Source organism: Rhinoderma darwinii, chromosome 13 (assembly GCF_050947455.1).
Source record: "Rhinoderma darwinii isolate aRhiDar2 chromosome 13, aRhiDar2.hap1, whole genome shotgun sequence".
Taxonomy (NCBI): domain Eukaryota; kingdom Metazoa; phylum Chordata; class Amphibia; order Anura; family Rhinodermatidae; genus Rhinoderma; species Rhinoderma darwinii.
The window spans coordinates 16,145,141-16,160,996 of record NC_134699.1 but is presented as its reverse complement, the minus strand read 5'-3'; the positions used below and the strand labels follow the sequence as shown (position 1 = coordinate 16,160,996).

At 43.8% G+C, this 15,856-nt stretch overlaps 1 protein-coding gene across 3 annotated transcripts in view; it reads right to left on the bottom strand.

Annotated features, from left to right (window-relative positions):
* The window catches only part of TANC2 (tetratricopeptide repeat, ankyrin repeat and coiled-coil containing 2), a 435,863-nt gene that overhangs the window by 300,286 nt on the left and 119,721 nt on the right, over window positions 1–15,856 (bottom strand). The gene's annotated exons all lie outside the window — the stretch shown is intronic.

Here is a 15,856-nt window from a genome sequence, read left to right as displayed (position 1 = left end):
AACGTATTTTCAGATAGCTGAAAGTGTCACAGAAACTAGGCGAAGTAGTAGTCTGGGGTACAAGCAGCCGAGCTTGCAAAGAGAAAGACATCACAAACTTACTACAATTCGAGGAGGAAAATCAAGCTTTTATTTGTAGTTGGACATACACGGAGACCCCCAGAAGCACTCGGGTGAGCACTGTGGCGCTTCGTTTTCTCAGAACGTTGTACGGGCTCAATAGAAAGTCTATGCATTCGTACACCACTTTCCGAGGAAAGCCAATCAGAAACTAAGCGGCAGAGTGCTCACCCTATCGCTTCTTACTCTACGTTTCAGCGATCGGTGGGGGTCTCTGTGCTCGGACCCCCAATGAACAAAACTTTTGACATGTCACTATGATATGTCCAAAGTTTTTTTTTAAAGTTTAGTTAGGCCTCATGTACACGGCCATGCCCGTAATCACAGCCCGCGATTTCAGGCATGGCCGGCCACGGGCCACATTTTCGTACCATGCTCCCATACAAAGTTTGGAAGCACAGCCCGTAAAAAACAAAAAGTAGGACATGCTCCATAATTCCCGGCACGCTGCTATGGCACGTAGCGGTACGGAAAGGTGTCCGCGGCCAACAGAACTGGACGGGTCCATAATTGCGGACCGTATTACGGTGTGCAATTACGGAGATTTTTCACGGTCGTGTGCATGCGGCCTTACACTTTAAGCTGATTGCCATAAGGTGTGATCAACTCACTTCTTCTACCGGTCACTAATAGGCAGAACAATCACAGTCAGGAGTTAAAGGGGTTGTCCAGGTTCTGCATTTATGCCAGAAATACAATTCGTCAGCGCGGAGTCCTCTGATTTGCTACAGCGATCAGATGCTACTTGCATGTAAGCAGTCATCAGGACCGACCTCGGTGCATCAGAGCTGGATTGCCGGGGGAAAGGATGGGTATATACTGCTTCTTTTGTTATTTACCTCATTTGCAGCCAAAAAAGTATCAAAACCCGGTTAACCCTTTTAAGGGTGCGTTCCCACGCACAAGTAAAAACGGCCTCTGATTTTCAGCCGTTTTTGATGCAGAAAACGTTTTGAGGCTTTTTTTTTGTAAGGTGTTTTTGGAGTGGTTTTTCAATTGACCCTATGAAAAACATGGGACATGCAAATTTTTACGTGGCATTTTTTTAAAAATCAGCAGTGTAAAAATAATCCTCATGAACAGCACAGTGTATGTTTCATTGAAATCAATGGGAAACCATCTGCAGGCTTATTTCAAGTGTATTTGAGTGTAAAACAAAGCTTTTCTGCTCCGAAATCCGTCTGAAAAAAAAAAGCGTGTGAACATACCCGAGGTAGAACTTATTGCACCCGTTTGTTTGCCAAAACTCTATGATTCCATAGTGCCCTCCCATGAGATTATACAAGATCAGCAAAGTTGTGCTGCCATTAAAAATCACCCAGAAAAAGGCAGCAGACGTAGAACGTAAGAGACATTTGTATGAAATAGATAACGATTAGGAGAGAGAGAAGCCCCTGGGCTGCTTCTGTAGCTCATATAAGCAGGTGTTCATCATGTCTCTCTCTCCTGTGTTTACAATTCACATGATGTTCTAACTGGCAGCACAACATGTTTATAACACGGAATACTCATCATCATGACATCATGGGCTCATAACCCTGCAACATGAATTAAGATTATTTACAGAGACATAATAAAAGGAAAAGGCTAATCATACAACAGTGTACATGTGATGTGGATAGAGGATGTATTTTAAAACCTATGCAAAAAATTGTCTGGAATAAGCAGTTAATCAATAATTTTGGTGCAAGATGCTTGCCATAGAAAAGATTTTTGACGGCCAAAAAAGCAAATAACGTGAAACTAAAGCGTTTAACAGACCCAAACGACAGATCTGCATCTCGCCAACAAAAGCCCAGACCAGGCCATGGATCAAGACAGAGATCGATCAGCGATTAGTTCTTTTAACTTCTGTCATTGTCATCCAAAATGACATCCTTTACAGACAAACCATGAACAACTAATGAATGGCCAGCTGAATGAGATGGTACGGCTACTAGGAAGTCAACGGTGGTGAAGTTTAAGGGTGATTCAACTTTTTTGTATTACATTATAATGGCATACTGGGGTAATTTTTGGTTAATAATAATGTCCGACTGACTTCTACGGATACAGGAGGACAGATAATACATAACACACTTAGGGCTCATTGAGACGAGCATATTCCTCGTCCGTGTGCTGTGCATTGAAATAACTCTCAGCACATGGACCCATTCATTTCAATGGGGCAATTCAGACATGCAGGAGTTTTCACGCAGCGAGGGTCCGTTGCGTGAAACTCATGTCCTATATTGGTGAGTTTTTGCGCACTTAGTCACCCATTGAATTCTGCGCTGTTCGTGTTTCACACATCAGTTACATTGAAAAGCAGAAAAATGAACACATCTAAAAAATAAAATAAAAACAAGTGCTTGCACGGACGTGAAAAACGCATGCCACACGCAAAGCACACTGATGCCAGAACGCAACGCAAATGGGCATTGAGACTTCATCGGAGTAGCTCCACATAAGCTTCATAAACATCAGCACAGATAATTAGAACATAATTGTTATTACACAAAGACGACGGGCCTTTTCATGACTGTATTGGCTAATAATCACATTTATTGCAACTTAAAATGTGAATAAATCATCCTATGGAATTTCAACCTTTTACTATGATCATGAACGCAAAGCCACTCACAACCCTGTCTCTCTGCAAGTCATCGAAGCCAAATCCCTTAACGTACGTAAAAAGCTCCCATCATATCCCTTCTCCTTTCCAGCTTATGACAGAACATACAGGGGGGGGGGGGAGAGACGGACGACATATCTTCTCATATACACAATAATCACACAAATCTCCTGGGTTCTGGACTGAGAGATTTAGACAACAGTAGTCTGAGTTTTAGCTCTACCCCTACAGTCAGCGAAGATAAACAAACAAGGTGCCGACGCCGAGCAGGAACATGGCCTTATATGTAATGCAGCACTTAAACTCCTGAGTTCTGCGACAGATACTGCTGTCCAGGGTAGGTACATTGTATGCCCCGCAGCCTGATGTGAGAGCCCCCCTTTAATAAATTCCCCCAATGTGCCCCATGCAGGAGCCCTATATTTAGTGGCAATATCGGTCACATCGTGTCAAGAAAAAGCAGGAAAATCTTTCCCACACAAAAGCTTCCCAATCCAATTTTTGGAACTAAATATAAGGCTTCTGCATGGTGCCAAATCATGTCCTTACAAGGCTGTGTGCAGGCAGCTGATTGGTGCTTCACATCCTGCAGTCACTTCCTGCTGGAAGGGAGAGAGTCTGTTGCTTCTTTCGGGGTTTGGTCACAGAGCTGTGCAGAAAAATTCTAAATGTAAAACCTGATAATTTTACAAGGGGGCAAGAATAGTTCCCATACACATAACGCGCTGTGGTGTTTTTTTTTTTAATGGGGTGCGGCGGGGCATTTCGTGTGTATTTTTAAGACATATAGATACAAATTCATTATTAGATTTTTTTTATTCACCACTGTATTCACTATTTATGTTGTATGTGTCCACCAACTGTTCTTCTATCACCTGTGTAAAGAACTGGTTAACAAAGGAACGAGCATAATCCTTTAATCCAAGGCCATCTGTTGTATTTAGGAGATATACCGACTGGTTCACAAGTCTCACACAACCAATGCTGTTACTGCTGCTCACAAACAGAGAAGATTTAACACTTATATAATCCAGTAACTGGATAGCTAGGTAAAAGAACTAGCCATCAACCTTTACACAAACCAGACGTTAACAGTTATGTACTTTTTTTTGCAGGTCTGGATGTGATAAAGCTCTAGGCTCTAACCAGATGGACATTTGTTACAATATCTTCTAATGGTGCATTCACTGCAGGTAAACGGTTTCTGGAAAAAATGTGTTGCGATGAATAGTCCACACACAAAACATGGCGTCAAGGTCTGCAGCAGATTTGAAGTTCAGTGGCTGAAACGATCAGGCAGGAGGGCGCTAATAGAAAGAGTAGTCAAGGAACAGTCCAGGTTTAGTACAAAGATAAGCGGCAATAGGTTCTGGCGCGAGGCGGAAACTTAGTTAAGAAACCGTATGTGAGCAGTACTCAGGATATTGAGTGCAATGTCGCCCATAAGGCCCATAGGCTGCTCGCCGTCAGTACCTTGTATGTGTCATGGCCTGAGGGGATGGGGTAGCGGAGCAATAAGGGGAGTCAATTTTTTTATTTTATCTCTGACCTTGGGGTGGGGGCAGGGGATGGATCGGGCTTGGCCACGGTCGAACTTCCTGCAACCACGATTGGTACACCCCAATTGTGTTGCACAGCCAGCCGAAAGATACGACACATTATTTAAGAGGCGTTCACCTCTTAAGAAATATTTCACATTTTACTTCAGAGCACCGTTCATTAAGACTGTGTGAAACGTAATAAATCTCCGGCAGTGTGCGTACCACTGCAACTTTGATAAATAGCTATAATAAGCATGACCTGTAAAAATGTGACACAATGCAGCCTGCGTCTCATCATATGAGAATTTTATAACCACTGCATTTTGGAAAATATCTTTCAGAATCAAGTTAAAATTAAAGGGGTATTCCCAAAATCATAAATTATTCCTTATCCTCAAGATAGATGATCATTTTCTGATCGCTGGGGGCCCCACCATTTGCACATCCCACCGAACGTGAGAACAGGAGTCCCGAACCACCAAATCCTACTCACTGCTAAGCAGTGAGGAGGAAATTTAATGTATCTGCGATGACTAAAACAATTACACATCGCTCGGCTGTTTCCGTCATAATCATAGATAGCGAATGGAGCAGCGGGCAGATGCTCAACCACCGCTCCATTCAAGCTCCTCCTTACTGCACTCCCCGGGGGTTTGGAACCCTTGTTCTCACGAACAGGAGATCATTTAGGATTTTGGGAATACCCCTTTAAAAAGTATTATGACTCGCTACTGTAGTTTATTAAATCAGACAGTAAACTAAAATTATACAATGTTTGAAGGAACGCAGACATTTCAGGCATTACTAATGTATCATTGTTAACTTATAGAAGGATGTTAGGCCTCATGCACACGACCGTGTTTTTGCGGCCGCAATTCCCCCGAAAATCCACGGGAGAATTGCGGCCCCATTCTTTTCTATGGGGCCGTGCACACGACCGTAGTTTTTGCGGTCCGTGCACGGCCCGGGAGCCCGGACCGCAGAAAGAACGGGCATGTCTTATTACGGCCCGGTTCTGCGGTCCGGGCTCATTGAAAACAATAGCCGCGGCCATGTGCGGGCGGCCTGCGGCTGACAGTCTGCAGCCGGCCGACCCGAAAATCACGGCCGTGCACACGGCTACGGTCGTGTGCATGAGGCCTTATACTAAAACTACTCAGGCCAGGGCTACGTCTAAGGTGTATTCACACGGTGCAGTTTTGCCACGTTTTATGCTGCGCAGCCGAAAACCACATTGACAAAAAAAAGCATGCGTTTTTTCAATACAGTTTTCGGCCACGCTGCAAAACTGCACCTTGTGAATACACCCCTAGACTTTTTGTAGTGCTACGGATTGATTTTAACTCATTAAGGCTTCGTTCACATCTGCACTAGGGCTCCGTTCCGTCAGAACGGTGCCCTGACAGACACAAACGGAAACCACAGGTTTCCGTTTCCATCACCATTGATTACATTGGTGACGGATCCGGTGCAAATGGTTTCCGTTTGTGTCAGTTGTGCAAGGGTTCCGTCGTTTTGACGGAATCAAAACCGTAGTCGACTGTGCTATTGATTCCGTCAAAACGACGGAACCCTTGCACAACTGAGACAAAAACGGAAAACATTGGCACCGGATCCGTCACCATTGAAATCAATGGTGATGGAAACGGAAACCTCTGGTTTCAGTTTGTGTCAGTCAGGGTCCCGTTCCGACGGAAAGCTCAGATAGAACGTCGGAACGGGACCCTGGCGCAGATGTGAATGAAGTCTAAGTGACAGCTGCAGTACAAAAGATGGAATGCAACTCACTGTATTCATTTCGACTGCAGCTCAATAATTAAAACCAATTAGTAGCACTACATAAAGTCTAGCCTAGATCTAATAGATCATCTTGTATCGCACCCAACAGGATGTAGAGGAGCTCTGAATACAGGGGAGACTTTATTCATAAGTCAGTCTTAAACTGAACTGCGCTGGAGTAAAATGCGCCAAATTTATTAAGAGGCATGTCTCTTAATAAATTCAGCACATCTTTGCCTGATGTGCGGCAGAAATGTTTTTCTGCAGTAATTTATATTAAATCTGTCGGTCAATGGGTGCCACATCCCTCCCACTAAACCCTGCCCATTTTTTGCGACACTTGTGTATTGCGAGAGAAGAGTAAAACGGCAAAGACGCAAATGTTTGAACAAATATGGCATGCTCCATAGTTTGTGACAAAAGTAGTGTAAAGCCGTTAATAAATTCCCCCCAATGTTCAGAAGCAGAAACTTAAAGAGGCTCTGTCACCAGATTTTGCAACCCCTATCTGCTATTGCAGCAGATCGGCGCTGCAATGTAGATTACAGTAACGTTTTTATTTTTAAAAAACGAGCATTTTTGGCCAAGTTATGACCATTTTTGTATTTATGTAAATGAGGCTTACAAAAGTCCAAGTGGGCGTGTTTAAAAGTAAAAGTCCAAGTGGGCGTGTTTAAAGTAAAAGTCCAACTGGGCGTGTATTATGTGCGTACATCGGGGCGTTTTTACTACTTTTACTAGCTGGGCGTTCTGACGAGAAGTTTCATCCACTTCTCTTCAGAACGCCCAGCTTCTGGCAGTGCAGACACAGCGTGTTCTCGAGAGATCACGCTGTGTCGTCACTCACTTCCTGCCCCAGGTCCTGCATCGTGTCGGACGAGCGAGGACACATCGGCACCAGAGGCTACAGTTGATTCTGCAGCAGCATCGGCGTTTGCAGGTAAGTCGATGTAGCTACTTACCTGCAAACGCTGATGCTGCTGCAGAATCAACTGTAGCCTCTGGTACCGATGTGGCCGACACGATGCAGGACCTGGGGCAGGAAGTGAGTGACGTCACAGCGTGATCTCTCGAGAACACGGCTGTGTCTGCACTGCCAGAAGCTGGGCGTTCTGAAGAGAAGTGGATGATACTGATTCGTCAGCATCATACACTCCCATTCCTAACGCCCAGCTAGTAAAAGAAGTAAAAACGCCCCGATGTACGCACATAACACACGCCCCGATGTACGCACATAATACACGCCCACTTGGACTTTTACTTTTAAACACACCCACTTGGACTTTTGCAAGCCTCATTTGCAGAACTACAAAAATGGTCATAACTTGGCCAAAAATGCTCGTTTTTTAAAAATAAAAACGTTACTGTAATCTACATTGCAGCGCCGATCTGCTGCAATAGCAGATAGGGGTTGCAAAATCTGGTGACAGAGCCTCTTTAAGGTTCCCTTACATATTTTAGTAATACAGAGTACAAAGTCACCCATAAATTACACAGCGTGTTGAGTGACAGAAGTCAGTGTTGAACTCAGGTCATAAGTACAATCATCTCATAGCTAATAAACAAGTGCACAAAAAGAAAATTCAAGCAATAAATCTGAACTTACCAATGCAATCTTCTAGTATATCTCTCTTACATGTCTAAAAATATAAGTAGGCACCTTAAAATTTTGAGTGCTTGGCCCAGTTCACAGTTCTTTTGGCGCTGATTTTGACTCGGAAACCGCGCCAAAGAAACGCCTGAGACCACCTCCCATTGATTTCAATGGGAGGCGAAAGCGGTTTATTTTGTATTTTGTAGCGGCTTTTAGCTGCTCGTTGTAAAAAAAAAAGCGACATTCTCTTTCTTGCCGCGGTTCCGCCTCTGACCTCCCATTGAAATCAATGGGAGGCAGAGAAAGCACTTTTCACAGCGTTTTTTTGTCTGCAGCGCTCAATTGCCTTATTCAACTCCGTGTGATCAGGGCCTTGTTTTGCTGCATTATTGTTATTTTTCATTTATGCTAATCAACATGGCTCAGGGGTTAATACAGGTTTCCATAGAACACATAGGGATGAATTATCTAAAGTAGTGCAGCTTTCCAGCTGGTGCAAAACTACAATTTCCAGGCTGTCATGGCATGCTGGCTGTTGTAGTTTTGCAATAGCTGGAGAGCATCAGGTTGACGGCGACTGATCAAAAGTACTAGGCAAGCCCACCTAAAAAAAAATATATGGCTCAAGCAAAAAATAAAAAAATAAAATAAAAAAAGGTACACATTTGAAAATATATCTTCTCTTTTGCCTTTTGCCATCGTTCATTTTTCATATTCATTTCCCCTCCAAGTTTTCCAAAATGGCCTCATGCAATCGCACTTTTTCTCTGAAACAGCATAAATGTCACTTGAAGGGGAAAAATATGTTTCTGTTCCGATGTGTTACTGTATAACCAGTAATTTCAGCCATATGTTGGTCTATAAAGGCAATCAGACAAAGTATTCCATCTACCTACAGTACTTTCATTCTGCTTCAAAGAAAAAGAGGCCACTGAAGTCGCACACCCTCTGAAATGTTCGCGGTGTTTGATGAGGTGGCTGAGAATTGAGGAGTCTAATTATTACATTTCCATATTTCAGATCAAAAAGGAATAATCTGAAGAAGACCGGGCCCAGTATGGAGTGTTAAAATTCTATCCAGTACATTAAGGAAAAATGACAGGCAGATTCCACCAGCAATGTTACGTCTGTCACGACAAACGTTGAGATCAAGGCATGGCCATATTACCACAAAATAAAATATAGCAAATTATTAATCCTATCCTATTATCTACGCAAAGCCTCATTAAAGCTAATAAACCTGAGACTTTAGACAACTTATTGGCCCAATAAAGGAAATATTTCCTATAAAGCATTTCAATACAGATGCTTCAAAAGGAAATTATTGAATCAGCCATATGGACGTAATGAACACAACATACAGGCAGTTCTTCCACTGAAAGGTGTATTTTCATACTATAAACCAAGAATTTACAAAATTATATGAACTATATATATTTTTTCCAGTAACAGTCGCTTTTGTCCATTGGCTGTGTCTGTGGCATGCTGTGCCATCAATGCCTTTAGTGAGATTACCCCTGTAATAATTCTCAGAATTTACTGAGCACCATGACCTTAAAGGGGTTTGCGGGACCCGAATATAGAAGGAGCAAAGGGCACCCTTCTATATTAATGCCCCCAAATGAAGTTAAGGGCTGAGATGAAGCCTCAAAGTGAGAACAACTCAGAATCACTGCTACTTAGCAGCTGACGGAGGTGATAAAATAGTGAAGTCTCAGCATTTCTCTCACCACACAAAAAACTGTCATTATCTATAAGCTTCCAAAAAAAAGGTGGTGGTCTTCAATGTGATCCAGGAAAAAAAATGCATAAAATCAGCACTCCGGAAGCATTCCTCTTCTATTATGAAAATCCTCTGCAGAATTTTTGGCTCCCATAAAATAAAGACTCTACAGTGAAAGTCACAGAAGAGGGAAAAGAAACCCATGTAGATTAGAAAGAAAGAAATCTTTAAAAAGACCACAGGAAAAGTCCTAATTCTCATATAAGGGCGGGTAGGGGGGATTTATAAGGCCCTCATCTATCAGGAGAAAGGAGCTCAGCCATGTGAGGAGGGAATTGCGCATGTGTGGGTGTTACGGAAACAGACAAGCTATCTTACCTAAATCCAAGTTAGAAAAAAAATTGTAATATACATTTTTAACTTATGCCATTACTGAAATACCGCAGATAATTAGAACTTAAATTTGGGCTATTTTAAGGAGACTTAAGCCTTTATTACACTGGCCAATTTTGGCCGATGCAACGAGCGCCGATCAACGAGACAGCTCATTGATCGGCGCTCGTTTACTCAGGTCAAAAGGAGCTAGTATGGGGACGAGCGGTCATTACTCCGATCGCTTGTCCCCATACATTACTATCATGCCGGCAGTGCGTCTCCCTGTTTACACAGAGCTGCGCTGCCGACAACGATATTTCAGTTTTTTAAAATGATACGATCAGCAGATGAACGAGTGTTTGCTCGTTCATTTGCTGATCGCTGCCCTGTTTACAACGAGCGTTATATGAACGCTGGTCTGCCCGATAATTACCCAGCGTAAATGGGCTTTTAGATGTCAGGAAAATTTTGAGCTGCTAACGTATCCAGGATGGCAACTATTACAGATCCTATTAATCAGAAGAGTGGTTGAAAAAAGGAAAACTACAGATTAATTACCATTGAATGAATGATGAAGGGCTTTGCATACAAGCATGGTTTATTGAAGCAGGGAATAATAAGGTGTAATTAAACATAACACATTACAATGAAGCAGGAAAGAACAAGAGGCGCCATAGAGGATCAGATCTCAATCTAACAAATTACACAGTAAGGCAGCAGAAAAGAGGAGAGTAAAAAGGACTATTAGCCATTTCATAGCCATTATCTTACAGTTCCCACCTGAATGCACCACAATTTGCCAAAAACGCAAATTCTGAATTGATTTAGTTTTGCTTGGCACAGCGGAACACGCAGTACCGGGCGGCTCTGCCATGTGAGGCTTAACATGTTTTTTGTTGGGGGCAGCCCTACTAAGGTTATTCTTGGGCAACAGAGAAAATGTAAACCAATTTGTTTGCATTACTGCCTTTCTTAGTCGAATGTCATGCTTTCTACTGGTGAGGTCTAAACTTCTACATAACATCTAATCTAACCTTACCAATCAGTTACAAACACAACCACTGCACACATGATAGCAATTTCATAGACGTGTCTCATTACTCTCCAATTCTAACTGCATACGGTAAAAAAAAAAAGTAAACACTGCTCCACGAGACGCCGTCTGGATTGTGACAGCTGGTTCCTGATGCACTGGCAATGTCACCCCGCCTTCTGCATATAATATGAGATAACCAGAGATGAAAAACAGTCATGTGTTACATCAAAGGGAGAGGAACACAAATATTCCAGTGCACACAAGATCCTGTTATCTTTGCCATTTTAATTCTCTTTCCATCAGGCAAAACAAGCATTCCTGGCTGTCAAAGAGCGGAACTGCACAGGAAGGTTCTGTGCTGAATTATCCATGAAGGCAATCTAGAAGCAGAATGACAGCGATGCTGCAGATCTTTGTGAACAAGATAAAGCAGAAGATAAAATTCACAATACAAAAAGAACCACCCGTGCCCTGCTCACAAATAGTCAACGTGTTTTATTACGGAGCCGAGCAACATTGACTGTTATTGGCCATAGCATTCGCTCAAAAAGTTTGCAATCTCCACCTAAACTCAGTTTGAGATGGGCAAACCCCATAGACTTTGAACCTAATTAACACATTTCTTGAGAAATGGCATTAAAGAATACTTAAAAGAATTAGACATTCTTAAGAAAATATATACTAAGCCTACATGGATTCTAAACTCATTGGCAGACTCTCTTTATAAAAAAATATATATTTGTTGTCTAAAGGAAGTAATGATGAAACACGCACACCAGCATTTGAAAAAAGCAGCTCAGATTTTTGCTCAAAAGGCAGAAAAACCTAAGTTGCGTGCATAAAGTAATTTGCCTTAGCTTTTACTTTTGTAGTGACTGTAAAAATTGGATTTGCACTGTTCTGTATCCTAAAGGGTGCAGATGTGGTTAAAATTACACTTCTCAGTCTAGATAAAGGACCATTCCTCTTTATGACTGTTTCTCTCTCTCTCTCTCTCTCAAAACTTGCGAAAGAGGGAGACTCATTCAAGCAGTGCATAGGAGTATATTAATGGAAGAGGGGAAAATGAAGGAGCGTCAGATGTAATGTGAGCTAGTAAGCATGTAGAAAAGTGGACGTGAGCAAGCTGCACCTCCACATTATCTGTAACATCGCAGATAGCGGTAACAACATATTGTTAGCAAATTAGGAAGGAGAGGTCTGCATCACAAATGGCTGAACTTTGTGGGGAAAGGCTGAACCAAAGTTCTGCAGATAAGCAGGGGCGTAACTAGGAAAGACTGGGCCCCACAGCAAACTTTTGACTGAACCCTGCCTCCCCTAGGTGCCACACACAGCCCCCCCTGTAGTGCCCCCTCTAGACAGCACGCTATACAGCCCCTCCTGTAGACAGCGCTATACAGCCCCTCCTGTAGACAGCGCTATACAGCCCCTCCTGTAGACAGCGCTATACAGCCCCTCCTGTAGACAGCGCTATACAGCCCCTCCTGTAGACAGCGCTATACAGCCCCTCCTGCAGACAGCGCTTTACAGCCCCTCCTGCAGACAGCGCTATACAGCCCCTCCTGCAGACCGCGCTATACAGCCCCTCCTGCAGACAGCGCTATACAGCCCCTCCTGCAGACAGCGCTATACAGCCCCTCCTGTAGACAGCGCTATACAGCCCCTCCTGTAGACAGCGCTATACAGCCCCTCCTGTAGACAGCGCTATACAGCCCCTCCTGTAGACAGCGCTATACAGCCCCTCCTGTAGACAGCGCTATACAGCCCCTCCTGTAGACAGCGCTATACAGCCCCTCCTGTAGACAGCGCTATACAGCCCCTCCTGTAGACAGCGCTATACAGCCCCTCCTGTAGACCGCGCTATACAGCCCCACCTGTAGACAGCGCTATACAGCCCCACCTGTAGACAGCGCTATACAGCCCCTCCTGTAGACAGCGCTATACAGCCCCTCCTGTAGACAGCGCTATACAGCCCCTCCTGTAGACCGCGCTATACAGCCCCTCCTGTAGACCGCGCTATACAGCCCCACCTGTAGACCGCGCTATACAGCCCCACCTGTAGACAGCGCTATACAGCCCCACCTGTAGACAGCGCTATACAGCCCCACCTGTAGACAGCGCTATACAGCCCCACCTGTAGACAGCGCTATACAGCCCCACCTGTAGACAGCGCTATACAGCCCCACCTGTAGACAGCGCTATACAGCCCCTCCCTGTAGACAGCGCTATACAGCCCCCCGTATACAGTTTCACACCCGACTTGTAGATAGCGTACCCACCTCCCTGCTGTAGATAGCGCCATATAGCCCCCCTGTAGATAGCGCCACAAAGCCCCTCCTGTAGATCGCGAAATACAGCCCCTCCTGTAGATAGCGCCATATAGCGACAATCAAAGAACAAAAAATTACTCACCTACAAACTGAGCTAATCAAGGCCGACGGGATCCTTATGTAGGCCGACGGGATCCAGTGACATCATCACACTGGCCTGCGCAGGGATCCGGTCCCTGCGCCTGAAAGGCTGCAGGCCGAACTTGGCCTGCAGCCTAGTAAATGACAGAGTAGGGTGCTACCTCCCTGCTCTACCATAGTTAGTGTTCAATAGTATTTGTGTCATAAGGACGCAGATACTATTGAATGTGACGTTGCTACCAATGTAGCAGCCATAGAGGCGCCACCGGGCATGGAAGGGCCTGTGTCTGCTACAGTGGTAGTTACGCCACTGCAGATGAGTATCTAAGAGCACTGTGAAGTTATTTTCCACACGAGGCACGCTTTAAGATGTATGCATACATTTCAGGCTGGGGAGATGCTGACTGAAGCTTCCTTAAAGAGGCTCTGTCACCAGATTTTGCAACCCCTATCTGCTATTGCAGCAGATAGGCGCTGCAATGTAGATTACAGTAACGTTTTTATTTTTAAAAAACGAGCATTTTTGGCCAAGTTATGACCATTTTTGTAGTTATGCAAATGAGGCTTGCAAAAGTCCAAGTGGGCGTGTTTAAAGTAAAAGTCCAAATGGGCGTGTATTATGTGTGTACATCGGGGCGTTTTTACTACTTTTACTAGCTGGGCGTTCTGATGAGAAGTATCATCCACTTCTCTTCAGAACGCCCAGCTTCTGGCAGTGCAGACACAGCAGTGTTCTCGAGAGATCACGCTGACGTCACTCACTTCCTGCCCCAGGTCCTGCATCGTGTCGGCCACATCGGCACCAGAGGCTACAGTTGATTCTGCAGCATTAGCGTTTGCAGGTAAGTAGCTACATCGACTTACCTGCAAACGCCGATGTGTCCTCGCTCGTCCGACACGATGCAGGACCTGTGAGTGACGTCACAGCGTGATCTCTCGAGAACACGGCTGTGTCTGCACTGGCAGAAGCTGGGCGTTGTGAAGAGAAGTGGATGATACTTCTCGTCAGAACGCCCAGCTAGTAAAAGTAGTAAAAACGCCCCGATGTACGCACATAATACACGCCCACTTGGACTTTTGCAAGCCTCATTTGCATAAATACAAAAATGGTCATAACTTGGCCAAAAATGCTCGTTTTTTAAAAATAAAAACGTTACTGTAATCTACATTGCAGCGCCGATCTGCTGCAATAGCAGATAGGGGTTGCAAAATCTGGTGACAGAGCCTCTTTAATGGGCCCAAAAAATCCCCCCCCTTTCATATTTCTTATTACAGATAACCTATGGCAATGTTTAAAGTGTAGCTAAACATTTGACAAACTTCTGACATGTCATAGTGACATGTCAGAAGTTTGGATTGGTGGTGGTCCGAGCCCTGAGACCCCCACCAATCGCTAGAACAAAGTAGCTGAAGGGCTCATGTGAGCACTCAGCCGCTTCGTGTCTGGTCGGCTTTTTCCGGAAATAAATGTATTGGTGTATGGACTCAATAGAACGTCTATGAGCCCGTACTCTGATACATCGGCTTTCCGGAAAAAGGCGGACACGGAGCGGCTGAGCGCTCACACGACCGCTTCAGCTGCTTCGTTCTAGCGATTGGTAGGGGTCTCTGTGTTCGGACCCCCAACCAATCTAAACTTCTGACACGTCACTAGGAAGTTTGTCAAACTTTTAGCTACACTTTGAATATCAAAGAAAGAATAATATCCATCCTATTCACAAACTGCACTTTTATAAAAGTTACAGGTTTTCCATTAGGCGCTACATACTGACCCCCCCTTTTTTTTTTTAATGGTATCTAAAATAAAATATATATTATACACAACCTTTTATTGTGTGAACGTGAATAATTAGCCTTGTCAACTTCCGATAAGACTGAATACTATTAACCTAGATTTCAATATATAAACATAGAAAGCATAAAACAGAAAAGGATGTTCTGTTTCTAAAATGCAATAATCGTATATTAAAATTAAAATAACAAACCTGCTAATACAGGGCCCCCCAAAAAAAATTGTATCCGCAAGAATAAAATCTAAACCACCTGATTTATTCCAGTCACAAAGCCACATTAAATTGGATAGGAGTAATATTAACGACAGAAAGGAGTTCATTATAAATTCCCAATCGTATAATGACAAGAATCATTTCTATGCTTGAAGCGTTTCGTTTCTATGGCCCATTAAGTTGAAATCCAGCATTTGTCTCGCAGCCAAAGAATATTAAACTTTAAAACCAAAATACTGCCCGTCAGGCACAAGAAAAACATTCAGCGTATGATGGATGTGGCACGCTCATAAGATTACATCTTAAGGCTTCGATCACATATGTGCCAGGGTCCCGTTCGACTACGCTATTGATCCCGGCAAAACGACGGAACCCTTGCACAATTGTGACAAAAGGCAACCATTGGGGACCGGCTCCGTCACCATTGAAAACAATGGTGATGGAAACATTTGGTTTCCGTTTGTGTCAATCAGGGTTATGTTCCGACGGAAAGCTGAGACGGAACGGGACCCTAGCGCATATGTGAACAAAGCCCAAGCCTAAAGTCCAGGCCTGTGCCACAAGGATTTCAAACAAAGATAAAAACTCAAAGGAAAAACAGTCTAAGAAATGTATTGTATGCAAATGACAGAGACATCCATCACGTGCACAACA